Here is a 13,612-nt window from a genome sequence, read left to right as displayed (position 1 = left end):
AAATTAGACATTGCAGAAAAAGCATAGCCCATTAACTTTCTGAGACCAAAGGGAAATATATGATTGAAAACAGCCAACAGAGGAATAGGTGTCATGTAGTTTGAGACAAGGGTATATATTCCCTCTTTTTTGCAGTGCAGCTTTTTTTTTTTTTTTTTTCATGTTTATGTGGTCAGGACTTAGTCTTTGCCAATAGGGACTGGCCTATGATTAGAGGATGGGGCCTTGGAAATGACTTATACATCAGATTTGAAAACTACTAGAAATTTTATGTTTATATAAATAGGAAATTAAGGTACAAAGATGTAGACTGGTATATCTTCTAACTTATTATTTTAGTATACATGTCTAGAAATAGTCCTTTTCTGAGTTCCTGGACCTGAGTCTATATTTAATGAGAATATAAAACCTTTAGTAATGAATTGGTTAATTAATGCCCAAACAAACGTCTTCATCCCAGAGTAAAAGAGAATCTACTATTAACTTAATTCTCTTAGTATTTTGTGAAGCAATAAAGATATGCCAACCATATGAACAGGTTTCAATTTAAATAAATTTTTTAGGTTGTATTTATTTTTAATCAATCATTTCTTAAATAACCAATTAAGATTTTTTAATTTTTAAAAGTCTCTTGCATCCTGTTAACAAAACACAGTGTAAGTTTCTTGTCAGTCAGTCTCCAAAACATTGGCAAAGTCAGGGGAATGCCTGTTGTATCGCATTAAGCACTGGGAGCAAAGAGAAATCCTCAGTTACTATGCCAAAGAGAACAAAACTACAGCCTCTCAATTACTATGCATGCACTTCTGAGTGTCGATCATATATCTTTTAATATTTTTTTAGATTTTTATTTATTTATTCATGAGACACAGAAAGAGAGGCAGAGACATAGGCAGAGGGAGAAGCAGGGTCCCCATGGGGAACCTGATTCAGTACTCAATCCCAGGACCCCAGTATCACAATCTGAGCTGAGGGAAGACGCTCAACCACTGAGCCACCCAGGTGCCCCCACATGTTCATTTAGCTGATTGGTTGTTTGGTTTAGTTTTTAGAGTAAAATTTAAAAATTTTAATGCCAGGGCAGCCCAGGTGGCTCAGCGGTTTAGCGCCTCCTTCAGCCCAGGGCCTGATCCTGGAGACCCAGGATGGAGTCCCGCATGAGGCTCCCTGCATGGAGCCTGCTTCTCCCTCTGCCTGTGTCTCTGCCTCTCTCTCTCTCTGTCTCTCATGAATAAATAAATAAAATCTTAAAAAAAAAATTAATGCCACAGAGCTCAGTGAGTAATATGGGGAGGATAAGTATTTCTTCCTGGCTAGTAGCAGAGACTCAAATTAAACTGATAAAGACCATTCTAGTCAATGTTGAAGGCAAAATCTGATTATAAGTTTGACAGCCTTAATACCATATAAGTAGGCTTTTATGTTTATCAAAGTAAAACACAATAGCTTCCACATCTGATTTGTTACCATAGTATAGAAGTATTTTTATGCAGAAAGGTGGAAATTTCCTTCTTTAAAAAATGAGTTTCCTCCCATAATAGCAAGGCTATAATTTAGATTATATAAGTAATGATTTTGCTTGATGTTAAATTACTGAGCATAAACCAGGACTGATTTTTTTTTTTTTATTGATGTATTTGGGCAAGAAAACTGCCCTTTTACTTTTTTCTTTTGCCAAGGTAGGAGGGATTAAAAGTTAACGGCTGCAAAAAAGTGAAGATTGTAGCCCAATTTCTACTGGGTAGATATTATTTTAAAAACTACTGTGGATCCTTCTCAAAACATACTCACTATGGGATGAGACCCTTGATGCCAATTCTCCCTTGCTTCAGCGTGGATGGGTGCACAATGAATTGTGTATTCAGAGGCAGTCTGAAGGCAGAACAATCCTGAGCAAATAATAAGGACCACAAATCAAAACAAGAGTTAAGAGAAAAGGAGAATGGTCACTGGAGCACTTTAGGGCCAGACCTCATTACAGAACATGGTAGGTTTGACTTAAGTCTGCTCAAGAAATACTGTACATTCAACATCTTTACTTACAAAATGGGAACAGAACAGCCATTGTGAGATAGTTAAATGGGGAACGGGTTGATGGCCAGAAAATAATCATCAAAATGCCTCTGACAGGGGCGCCAGGGTGGCTCAGTCAATTAAGCATCCAACTCTTGATTTCAGGTCCTGATCTCAGGGCTGTGAGATGGAGCCCCATGTTGGGTTCTGCGCTCAGTGTAGAGTCTGCCTGAGATTCTTCCCCCTTCCCTTTCTCTCTTCCTCTGTTCCTCCCCACATTTGCGTGCAGGTGCTCTTGTACTCTCTCTAAAATAAATAAATAAGTAAAATGTAAAAATTTTAAAAATTTTGGCAAAGCACCTGTAACATAAACTCTGCTGGGATGGGGGGCTTCATGGTACCAAAAACCTAGAGGAAGGCCAAAATGTGAGGAGTTCCTTGCTAAATCCTAAATACTTTGGTCTAAAACCTTAGTAGCAAAGTTTATATTCTGAAGGATAGTCCAGCTCCTAGCCATGAGATCAAAAGACTATCAATTAAATGAACATTTGAAAAGATAATTAATCCACAACATCAGGAAAAGGCAAATTACAACCACAATATATCTAAACACATTAACCAAGTTGCTAAAATTAAAAAGACTGACAATACTAAGCACTGTCAAGGATGCCGAAGAAATGGAATCCTCATATACTGCTGGTGTAAAATGAGCTGGCATATTGTTTGTCAAAACTCATCACATTTTAGTATACACATTCATATAACCGAGCAACACCAGTCCTAGTTATATAGACAACAGATATGTATATCAAGGGACTTGTTCAAGAATGTTATGAATAGCATTATTGGTAATAGCCTTAAACTGGAAAAAAAAATGTCCATCAAAAGTAAAAACACAAACATGGCATGCCATGGAACATCATATAGTAATGAAAATGAATGAGCTGATGCTTAATGGGAAAACCTCCGTGAATTTTACAAACAAAATGTACAGAAGCCAGACACAAAGGAATACATTCTCTATGATTCTATGTAGCTAACTATCAAAATCAAATCAAACTAATCTATATTTCTAGAAGTCAGGATAGTGATTACCTTTGGGGTTACTTCCAGGAAAGGAGCACGAGGAAGATATGGTGGGCTTCTGGTGCTAATAATGCTCTAGAGCTAGATTTGGGGTGTGGCCTAACATGACTATGTCAACTTGGTGAAAATATATCAAGTTACACAGTTATTTATACACCTTTCTGTATTATCTTCCACTAAATAAAATTTTTAAAGCTATCAATAAGTGTCATAGGCAGATGGAGGAGAGTGGATAATGAAAGATACTGGCAGGGAGATACAAATCCTGGCCTAAGAGCCTGTTTTCCACTAAAGAAATAGCAGCCCTTGATTTTAATTGTGCTCTATTTGTCATTTTCTCTGTGATCTTAGACTATTAATTTGAACTCTCTAATACCTGATTTTCTCATTTACAACAGGAAAATATCTTGTAGCTTTATTAGAAAGGTTAAATGAAAAATGTCCAGTAAAGCACTTAGAACAATTCTTGGTACACAGCTGATAATCAACAAATACAGATTCCTTTTTTTTTTTTTTTTTTTTTTTTTAAATACAGATTCCTTTGTGACTTCTTCTCTTATCCAGTTAGCGCTCATGAAAGGCTGTTTGAAAATAGAAAAATTTTTAAAATCTAATTTTCTCCGCTTATTAACATCACAGGAAATTATTTTTCATATCCATATCTGTGAACAAGATTTTTTATTGCAATAGGGGGAGAAACATGGCATGGGCTTGGCCTCAGTGTCTTTTTTTTTTAAAGATTTATTTATTTATTAGAGACACAGAGAGAGAGACAGGCAGAGGGAGAAGCAGGCTCCATGCAGGGAGCCCAACGTGGGACTCGATCCCGGGTCTCCAGGATCACGCCCTGGGCTGAAGGCAGCACTAAACTGTTGAGCCACCCAGGCTGCCCTTGGCCCCAGTATCTTAAACTAACCAGATTATAGAGAAGGATAGCCAATATTTAAAACATAGTGTCCAAAGACCAGTGTAAATATAAAGAACTTTATCTCAGGATTGGAAAGGAAGGATCAGATTCAGAGAGAGAAAGGTTATAGCAAGGAAGAACAGGTAATAATTTAAATTTATTTTCCTTAACATAATCTTCTTAGCCATCACCAAGGAGAAGATCTGTTGCACAGATGGGAAAAAAGACCTCCCCCCCCAAAAAAATAAAATAAAATTGAATTAAAATAAAATTCTAAAAAGACCCACTGTTAATTTTGAAAAGAAACAAAATACAAAGGAAATTCCAAATGTTAAAGTCATTTTCGAAAAGCATATAGTTAATCAACAATTGAATTTATGGATTCCAGGATGGATCTATTCTGAAACTACTTGCTCTAGAAAATGGTATGATATTCTTGGCTCTATTCAAACCTCCACCACCCCTTTTTTTTTTTACATAACAGCAGAAGTTTTAGAGTAAAAGAAAATGCTAAACTATAGCATTTTGACTTGTGGGAAATTGGCTAACTAGAAATGAAGGGGGAAAACCAATTCCTTTGAAAGAGAATATGCTGGCCATCTGCATATCTGGGGAGTCAGTAGGCTGTCAAATCTCCCCTACCTAGATGGACTGTAAAGGAATACATGAAACTGCCAACATGCTTCCATACAGCCCTGTAGTTCAATACTCTGGGAGACAGTACTTCCATGAAATAAGAAAAGACAATGGAAACATTCTTAGCTTGGGTGATATTAGAAGGTGTGATAATCCCCTGGCTCAAATAAGTTCCCTGCATGTGAGACAATGGTCCTGGAATGTGAAGAACACAAATAAAGATCACAACTATAGCCACCACAATACAGCAGTATGGGTATCGGTAACAGACACCTAGATTTGGTGACAGCCAGGCCCTAAGACCACTTATTATGTCAAAGGTGATAGTTTATAATACTTGTCTTGAGTTTTCAATAAAAACTGGGACAGACCTAGAATTCTAAGAAGCAAATGCATTGACAACATTCAGCTAAAAAGTAACACCTTATCACCTTGCACCACTCCAATTACACAGTTCTGATTCCTTGCTTTCTAGCTCCCCATCAGAGTCTAAGTTACAAATCAATAATTGCCATAGCTGATTTGACTTGTTTTCCTCAACTTCCTCCTCCTTGGGTTGGTCTTTAAGTACAGAGAGACATAGCCGTGTGACCCTAGCTCATGGGTCAAATACAGTATACTGACTTCTTTCTCTTCATTCACTACTCAGTGATTCAATTGGAAAAGTGTGACCAAACCTGTCTAGCCCAATTTGTGCTTTATAAACCAGGTTGTTTATTGCTAATGTTCTGTTACTCCTTGGATATGTACAGATTTTTCCTCTTAATTTTTGTCCCATTACTTTAATAGAGTTTTTTTTCTTAAGATTTTATTTATTTATTTACTCATGAGAGACACACAGAGAGAGAGAGAGAGGCAGAGACACAGGCAGAGGGAGAAGCAGGCTCCATGCAGGGAGCCAGAGCGGGACTCCATCCTGGGACTCCAGGATCACGACCTGAGCCAAAGGCAGACGCCCAACCCAAGAGCCACCCAGGCGTCCCACTTTAATAGAGTTTAAAGCTAGATTTAACGGTTGTAATTGCCAAGATCACAGGTATGGCTTTTTGTTGTTATTGATGTTATTTTTTCCCCGTTATTCCTCTGTATAAATAAGGAATAGAGGGAGAATGTTAAAATATTTTCTCAGATAGATTTTCATTACAATTGAATGGTGACAACTATAAGGGTATTTATTTTATCTGTAAAATAGAAACAAAACCATGGATGGCACATGGAAAATTAGATACCTTCTCTCTTAATGAAATGTACCTTCTTCCTGCCTCCATTCATCCTTCTTTCCTTCCCTTCTCTCCCTTTCTCCCTTTTGCCCTCTCTCTCTATTCCTATACCTAAAATATGGAAAAAGATTCTGCATCGCTATGATGAGATCCCAGAAGTCAGAGGTAGAAAAAAATACGATCCATGGAAGAAGTCCTCCCAAGTCTTTATTTCCATTAGCAAACATTTATTACACTCTGGTATAATGGAGAATATACAGAATTAGAAGCTAAAGAACCTATGTAGTTACACCAGGCCAAGTTTACTTAATCTCTCGTAATTGTTATACCCTCTGTGGTAATTTTGGACTAAAGTGGCTGTGAAGGAGGACTCTGGAAGTCAGATTACCTGAGTTATAAGTCACTCATGACTTATACTTTCAGTTTGACTTAAGGAAGTTCCTGGTATCAGTTTCATTCTCTAGAAAATAGGAATGATAACAGTACCTATCTTATGGGGTTATGGAAATTAAATGAGTCAGGTTATATAATGTACACAGTGTCTCATATAAAGGAAGAGCCCAGGGAATGATATTATCAGTAGTAGAGTAGCCATAACAATAATTTAAAAACTGAAAAGTGTTATCTAAAATTTTAGTTCTTTTGAAGTCATTTCATGGGAGACATAGAATAATCAAAGTCTGGATATATAAGAAGATAAAGAACATGCTCTATTCATGTTACAGCCCTATAAATAATGATTAAACTTATGATGAGATAGGATATATTCATATAAAAATAATTATCAAGATCCAAGTACAGACTACAGGCAAAGCTATCTTTCTGACAAGTCCATGTAGCAAGACATGAAATAAGGGTGAAGTAGGAATATACATATCAAGTTCTGAGTCTCGTATATGGGATTGAGACACAGTGAACATTATTACAATAGAACAGTAAAAACTGAGCATCAGAGAATTAGAAGGGAGAAGATTTTAAGTTCAGAGGCACAACAGTAGCTAAGAGAAAGGATGAATTCAGTGTGCTATGTTAGAACTATCAAATGGGCAGGGGTAGAAAGGTCCCAGGAGCCACAAGAACAAGGGACATTTATGAGACAACCCCAGTGCTCCAATTTGCTTGAGTTCCGTGGATTATCCCCCACAAATATGATGTAAATCAATTGATGTGTATATGTGCATGTATGTGTGTATGTACATATGTATGTCTCCATGTATTCTTTGCTTTCTGCACCAAATCTCTCCTAGAAAGTGTACCAAATCTCTCTTAGAAAATGTAAAATTAATATGTAATAGGCTCATATTTCCATGGTTGAAAAAAGATACTATCTTAGCAACTGGCTTAAATACAGGTAAATCAGGTATTTCCAAACCATATGAATTCTAGTGAGTGAAAATACAAATGAAAAAAATCAATTAAGGTTCTCTTTTTTAGCTATTATGATCACTGTGTATTTTAATAAGAATAGCTAATATTTACCAGCTGTTAAGAAAGTGTTAAGCACTACTACATATACCTTTTATCTATTCATTTATTTATTTAATTTTCAAAACAATCCTCTGAGGTTTGTTTGTAAAATCCTATTTTACCCTATTTATTTAATTTTCAAAACAATCCTCTGAGGTTTGTTTGTAAAATCCTATTTTACCCTATTAAGGAAACCAAGGCAACCAGTGAGTAGCAAGACACAACTAAGAAGTGGTAGAGCTGAAATGGGCAATGAGGTTCTGGAACCCAAAGAATTCCTACCCACTGTGACAAAGGTGTACATAATAATCATCTGTTGATCTCAAGAATGGTTAAAATCACAGACTCCTGAATCTCATATCCAGAAATTTTAAATCTATGCTAGGCCCAAGAATTTGCATTTCTAACAAGTTCTCAGGGATGCTGATGTTGTGTTCTACAGATCACACTTTGAGTAGCACCACTTTATATTATTTCAACTGTTGGATAAAAGAAAGTGAAATATCATAATATGGAAAAGGTGATCTCTCATTTTCAAAATGCTTAAAGTTCATTTCAAGGCAATATTCCAAAGCACTGATATGAAAATTATAGATTTAGTCCAAAAGTATAATCTTGTTCATTGAGCATGAAGATAGAACTGTTGAACCTATACCAGTATTTAGGATTCAAGCTGTTTTACTCTTTCTCAAATTATCCCAAGTATTTCCTCTGTATGTATTTTCTGCATTGAATAACAACTTATGTGCTTAGCACACTAATTGAAAAATATCAATATTGTAAAGTACTTAATTTAAATTATAGGAGATAATCCACTTGGAAACATTTTAAAAGCCTCTTCTTAGACTTTATTGCAAAAATCCAACATGATAAACAACAACAACAAAATTGACACAAATCATAACCATCTTTAGTGTCTGTGGAAAGGGAAGAAAAGGAGTTACAGTTATCTGATAGAAAAAAAAATCTGTTCAGTTCCTTTATGAGAAAAGTTCTAAATGTTGATGAAAAATAAATAATGCAGACTTCTCTTTCTGATAGGATGCAGTAGACATATCTTTCCCTATTCTTCTTACCAAGTACAATCAGAAAACCTTAACATTGTATTCAAAATAAACATAATAAGGTTTTGAAAAACAGAGGGGAAAAAGATAAACCAGCCAGGATCCTCAGAAGCTACAGAATGACATAGTGGTAAGTTCTCTAGGTTTGCTTTCTGCTTTATGTCTACCAGACTTAGAACTGAAACAGTCAGCAACTCACAAACATCAATGGGTACAGGAAAAACAAAACAAAACCCCAAAGACTGCTCTATCTATCCAAAGAACCAAGAATGGAACTGTCTAGTAAGACAAAGCCTTCCAGATAACACCACTCTACACCAAACAGGGAGAACGAGCAAAGGCTGAGCAGGAGACCTACACTTCTACCCTCTCCAGGCTGTAATGGGGCACTTTAACAAGGGTAGTATCAGAGAAGACTAAGTAGGAAGCTGAGACTTTCACTCTAGCAAGTGGCAATGAGACCATACCTATAGGATTAGTGGAGATGATATGGTTTATGGATTTTTAGCCCCATCAGCAGTAATAAGGTGTCCCAACTCTGCTGAGGCAGGGTCATTGAAGACCAAGTAGAATCAGGATTTTCACCACCACCCCGGGGTAAAGGCCACCCCCTCTTCTTGCTATTGTGTCAGTGGAAGCCACATGGGAACCAGTAACAAAGCAGTCCTATTCCTCACAGCCAAGGTAGTAACGGGGGAATCCTAGAGTAGTTAGAACTCCTATCTCATCCAGCAGTAATGAGGAGCCTGCCTTTTCCTAGGGTGTAAAAAGAGGCTGAGTGGGAAACCTGGATTTCTAGCCCCACCTCAAAGTAATGAAGCCATACATCCCTTCTCCTGTTGGAGCAGTCGTAGAAGAAACCAGTTAAAACAAAAGTCATAAATCAGATCGTAAGTCTTATAACAAACTACATAAAATGACCAGGTTTCAATTGAAAAATCACTTATCATAACAAGAGTCATTTAAACCTCTTCTTAAATGAAAAAACAACCAGTAAACACCAATGCTAAGATGATAGGAATGTTAAAATTATCAAAAAATTTAAAGCCACCATCATAAAAATAAGTCTAATAAGAAATTATGAACACATTTGAAATAAATTTTCAAAATCTCACCTAAGAAATAGAGAATATAAATATAAAAAAAAACAAATGGAAATACTGGAATCAAAACATGCTTAGAAATAGTATAGATCAATTATGTATATAATGTAATATACAGAGTAACCACTGAAAAAGCTATATGAAACAATATATTCAAAAATCACTGCAGATAAATCAAAATTTTATTCCAGAAAATAATCAAGTAGCCCACAGGAAGGTAGGGAAAAGAAACTGAGTAATAAAACACAAAGAGAACAAACAGAAGACAAAAAATAAAATAAAACAAAATGGCATATTTAAGCCCTAACATATCTATAATTACATTTAATGTAAGTACTTTAGATATACCTAGCAATTATAGAGATTGGCAGAGTAGATTCAAAAACATGACCCAGCTATATGCTACCCATAAGAAATTTATTCCAAATATAACCATATAGAAAGGTTGAAAGTAAGAGGATAAAAACATATTTATTATGCAAAAATTAATCACAGGGAAGCAAAATGGCTATTTTAGTATCAGATGAATTAGACTTCAGAGCAAAGAAAATTAGAAGAAACACAGAATGACACTGTATAATTTATAAAAGGGTGAATCCATCAAGAAGACATAGCAGCTCTAAATGTGTATTCACCAAACAACAGAGAAGCATGATATGTAAAGCATGAAGTGATAGAACTGAAAAGTCAGATCCAGATATATGGAGTCTTCAACACCACTCTCTCAGAAATTGATACAACTAGATGCAGATTCAGCAAGAATATAGAAAAACTCAAAAGCAGCATAGGATCTAATCACATTTACAGAGAAGCTTTTCAAGTTTCTATGGAATATATACCAAGAAAGACTATATACAAAGACACAAAATAAACCCTTATCATATCTAAAAGAATGGATATTATACAGGATGTATTCTCTAACCCCAACTGAGTCAAATTAAAAATCAGTAACAGAAATGTAACAGGAAAATCTCCAAATATTTGGAAGCTAAACAGCGCACTTCTAAAGAACCCATCTGTCAAAGAAGCCCAAGGGAAATTTAAGAAAAAAAAATGAACTTAATGAAAATGATAATATGACAACAATATTCATGGTATATAGCTGAAGCAGTGGTAAAAAACTAATCTATAGCACTAAATTCATACATTAAAAAAGAAGAAGTGATTCAAATAAATAATCTAGGCTTCCACTTCAAGATCCTGGAAAAAGAAGGCAATATAAATCCAGAGCAAACAAAGTAAGGAAATCATAAAGTTAAGAACAGAAATCAATGAAATTTTTAAAAATGACAGAAAAGTCATGAAACAAAAAGTTGTTTCTTTGAAATTATAACATAAAACTGACAAATCTCTAGCAAGACTGACAAGGAAAAAAGACAAAAGATACAAATTGCTAACACTAGGAATGGAGTGGGATATCACTACAGATCCTATAGATATCAAAGGATACTAAGACAATACTACAAATAACTGTATACATATACATTTTAGACCTTAAGTGATGTAAAATAAATCCTTAAAAACTCCCCAAACTACCGCAACTTACCAAATATGAAATATAAAATTCAGATAACCCTATACCTATTAAGGAAAATAAATTAATAATTTAAAAACTCATACCTCTCAAAATCTCCAGGCCCAGGTGGTTTCACTGGAAATTCTACCAAGATTTTAAAGAAGAATGAATCAATAATTCTTTACAATATCTTCCAGAAAATGGAAGAGGAGGGATTTTATGAAGCTAGTATTACCCTGATACAAAACTAGATAGAAAATATAAAATTAAAACAAAAAAGAGAAATGATGTAATAATATCCTTCACTAATATAGTCAAAAATCCTTAACAAAATGTTGGCAAATAGAATTTAGCAACGTGTGAACAGAATTATACAACATTACCAAGTGGGGCTTATTCTAGGGAAACACAGGTGGTTTGATATTTGAAATAAATCAACATAATCCACCATATTAATAGGCTAAAAAAGAAAAATCATATGATCAAATCAATCAATGCAGAAAAAGCTTTTGATAAAATTCAGCATACATTTATGATTAAATCTCAGAAACAGAAGAATAGAAGGAAACTTCCTTAACTGATAAAGTCAAGAAAAAGGAATAATAAGCACATAGGTCAGAAATGAAAACGGGGTGCCTGGATGGCTCAGTCATTTGAGCTTCCAACTCTTGGTTTCAGCTCAGGTCATGATATCATGAGTTGTGAGACTGAGCCCTGTGTCAGGTTCCATGCTCAATGGGGAGTCGCTTGAAGAGTCTTTCCCTCTGCCCTTCCCTCCACTTGCTCACTCTCTCTTTCTCAAATAAATAAATAAATCTTTAAAAACAAAGAAACAAAAAAATAAAATTATCTTCATCTCCATATAACATGACTGTTTACATAGAAAAATCCCAAGGAATCTGCAAAAATGTCTAAAACAAGTGTATTCAGCAAAATCTCAGGATATAAGAAAAACATACACAAATCAATTGTGTTCCTATATGCTAACAATGAACACATAGACATTGGACTTAAAATATATTATCATTTACAATCACTCAAAAAAAAACACTAAGATTCTAACCAAATATGTACAGTGTTTGTATACTAAAAACTACACAATGCTGATGAAGAAATTTTAAACTCTAAATAATTGGAGAGTCATATCATGTTAATGGATGAGAAGATTCAACACAGTAAATATATCAACTCTCCTCAAACTGACACACAGACTTAGTGAAATGCTGGAGTTTTTATAGTTAGAATTTTTTAGCTATAAAACTTCAAGGACCATAAACCAGGTTTTTGTCTTCATGTCTATACACATCTGGAAATATATACAACATATTCTTCTTTTGATTGAAATATTTATCCATCTTTTCCTCCATACATTTATTCAAATTCAAAACAAAACAAAGCATATTGAAAGCCTATTAATGTATATGCCAGGCAATGTTCTAAGCACAGAGAACACCTATGGGAAAATAGACATAATCCTCACCATCATAAATTTTTCTCTGCCCTCCCTCTCTTATATGCTTAAGACTTGCTTCCTTTGGGTACAAGTGAACTCAATGAGATATTTCAGCTTTATTATCTAACCAATGTTGAAAGGCATTGGAGCTCAGTGGAGTTGAGAGAGTAGTAAGGAAATATCTACAGTCCATTTATTTATTAGAAAAAGTAGATTAATAGAGGCACTTTGAAGGGCATCACATCTCTGAATATTTACATACTCCCATGCCTCGGATGTCAACTAGAGAAGAATCCAAAAGCTTTCTTACACTGGCATATTAACTAATCAAATGTATCTTGGTGGCTATCACAAAGGGAGTATGATAGGTTTGACATCTAGAATCTGCTGGACCTGAAGCTAAATTCATACCTTTTATTCTGATGATATATTAAATTTCTCTCTTTCTTATTGTTCATATTGGCACTTTTTCTAGAAGTCTGAAATGAAGTTCACAAATGGAAACACAATGTTGCCTCAAAACTAGCTGAAAATTCACCTTTCCTCTATTTTATCCTAAAACAGTGTTTTAGGAGCTTATATATCAATTATGTACATACCAGACATTATTCTAAGCACTTTGTAGTCATTAACTCATTTAACCATCATGATAAAAATTATGAAATAATACTTATGATAAATCCAATCTTGCTGTCATCTTACAGCAGGGAAAGTGAAGGTGAGGGAGAGAGAGACTGAGAGACTTGTCCAGTGTCACATGGCAAGTGATTGGTGGAACCAGGACTTATGCCTGGGCAGCATGGTCTCACAGCCCATGCTCTGAATGCCATTCTAACTCATGGTCTTATCAGTACATGAACTTCATCCTGGCTCCCTTTTAGATCTACCTCTAATGACAAATTTTTCTTCACTCAAATTTTACTTAGATCTCTGATTTCAGGATGTATAACCTTATTTAAAATCAGAAAACAGAAACTGATATGGAATATATCAGCCAATTTTTATTCCTCACTTAGTCAATAAAGAACATTTAGTAACTTTGTCTCTAGTCAGAAATACGGCAAGTGAGGTATTGGGACTGGAACTGGGTTTATTTGGATGAAAGAGTTTTAGAATATCAATTTGGCCACTATTTCTAAATGGGTAG

The 13,612-nt window shown here is 35.0% G+C and overlaps 1 protein-coding gene across 14 annotated transcripts in view; it reads right to left on the bottom strand.

Moving 5' to 3' along the window:
• The window catches only part of RBMS3 (RNA binding motif single stranded interacting protein 3), a 1,278,684-nt gene that overhangs the window by 869,652 nt on the left and 395,420 nt on the right, over window positions 1-13,612 (bottom strand). For 3 of the 14 annotated variants that reach the window (XM_077865515.1, XM_077865516.1, XM_077865514.1), the window contains exon 2: window positions 1,792-1,889. The exons of the other annotated variants lie outside the window; for them this stretch is intronic. The gene's annotated coding sequence lies outside the window, so the exon portion shown is untranslated. The remainder of the gene's footprint in view (window positions 1-1,791; window positions 1,890-13,612) is intronic. 14 annotated transcript variants of the gene reach the window in all.

This window comes from Canis aureus, chromosome 22 (assembly GCF_053574225.1).
Source record: "Canis aureus isolate CA01 chromosome 22, VMU_Caureus_v.1.0, whole genome shotgun sequence".
Taxonomy (NCBI): domain Eukaryota; kingdom Metazoa; phylum Chordata; class Mammalia; order Carnivora; family Canidae; genus Canis; species Canis aureus.
Note: the sequence above shows the minus strand (reverse complement) of the source record. Positions and strands in the feature narration are given on the sequence as shown.